The sequence below is a fragment of the Zingiber officinale genome, chromosome 2B, assembly GCF_018446385.1.
Source record: "Zingiber officinale cultivar Zhangliang chromosome 2B, Zo_v1.1, whole genome shotgun sequence".
In the NCBI taxonomy this organism is placed as follows: domain Eukaryota; kingdom Viridiplantae; phylum Streptophyta; class Magnoliopsida; order Zingiberales; family Zingiberaceae; genus Zingiber; species Zingiber officinale.
The window spans coordinates 148,137,337-148,138,744 of record NC_055989.1 but is presented as its reverse complement, the minus strand read 5'-3'; positions in this window follow the sequence as shown (position 1 = coordinate 148,138,744).

Here is a 1,408-nt window from a genome sequence, read left to right as displayed (position 1 = left end):
GGGTGGAATCGTGACGTCTTCTCCAAGTCCATCCATTCTCTAGCTTGTGCTCCCTTGGGTGTTAATCCGACGAAGAGCAACCTTGCTCTGATACCACTTGTTAGGACCTTCGGATAGCGGCTAGAGAGGGGGGGGTGTGAATAGCCGACCTCAAATTATCGTTTCTTCCTACAATTTAGGTTAGCGCAGCGGAAATACAATGTAGAAACGAAAGTGGAGAAGATCAAACCTCAAACACGATGATGTAACGAGGTTCGGAGATGATACTCCTACTCCTCGGCGTGTCCGTAAGGTGGACGAAGCCTATCAATCCGTCGGTGGATGAGACCCCGGAAAACCGGCTAATAGAAACTCCTTCTGGGTGGAGAAACCTCGCCACAAACTTCTTGCAACAGCAAGATAGGAGTACAAAGATATAGCACAATTCAAAGGCAGTAAGAATGTAAAAACACAGCTTGCCTTCTCGTCGACTGGATGAAGCAGAAACTTCACGAAACACTTACAACAGCAGGAACCAGCCGAAGGAAGCTTCCACGAAGCTTCAGGAAGATGAGAGCTCAGCAAAGCTCTGATTGCAGTAAGATCAGAAAGAAAAGAGAGGCTGTTCTTTCATACTGTAGAGGCACTCGACCCCTTTATATCCCTGAACCTGTGAAGAGGGCAGAAGACACAGCAGAAATCTAGCCGTTGTGACTCAACGGCTAGAGCTGGACCGATCAGGTCGGCCTCTGATCGGTCTTGGGACCGATCAGGACCTATGCTGATCGGTCCCCGGACCGATCAGCACTCTTGACGGTTGGATGACTCTCGATCGGTCTGTGGACCGATCGGGAGATTCTCAGGGATCGGTCGTGCATCTTCTTCTCCCGATCTTCTTCGCATCTGCCCGATCGGTCACCGGACCGATCGGGTAATTCACGAAACACACTATTTGTTACTTGATCGGTCACGGGCGATCGATCAACCATCGTATCACCGGATCGGTCACGGACGATCCGTTTTAAACTCTCACCTAAACCCTACGGTCACGAGCGAGCTACCGAGCCCTCTCTGACCTAATCCGGAGAACGAGCTACCGAGCCATCTCCGACTACATCCGGTCCAGAGAATGAGCTACCGAGCCCTCTCTGACCACAGTTCGGAGAACGAGCTCCCAAGCCCTCTCCGACTTCCCATGCCAAGTTTCCATACTTAGACTTTTCCTTGCCAAGTCTCCATACTTGGACTTTTCCCGTGCCAAGCTCCCTGCTTGGACTTTTCCGTGCCAAGTCTCCATACTTGGACTTTTCTCGTGCCAAGCTCCCTGCTTGGACTTTTCACCAAATGTCTGGTCAACCTTGACCTATCTGGATTTCCCTTGCCTGGCTTCACTCACCAGAACTTTCCAACTGCCTGGCTTCACTCACCA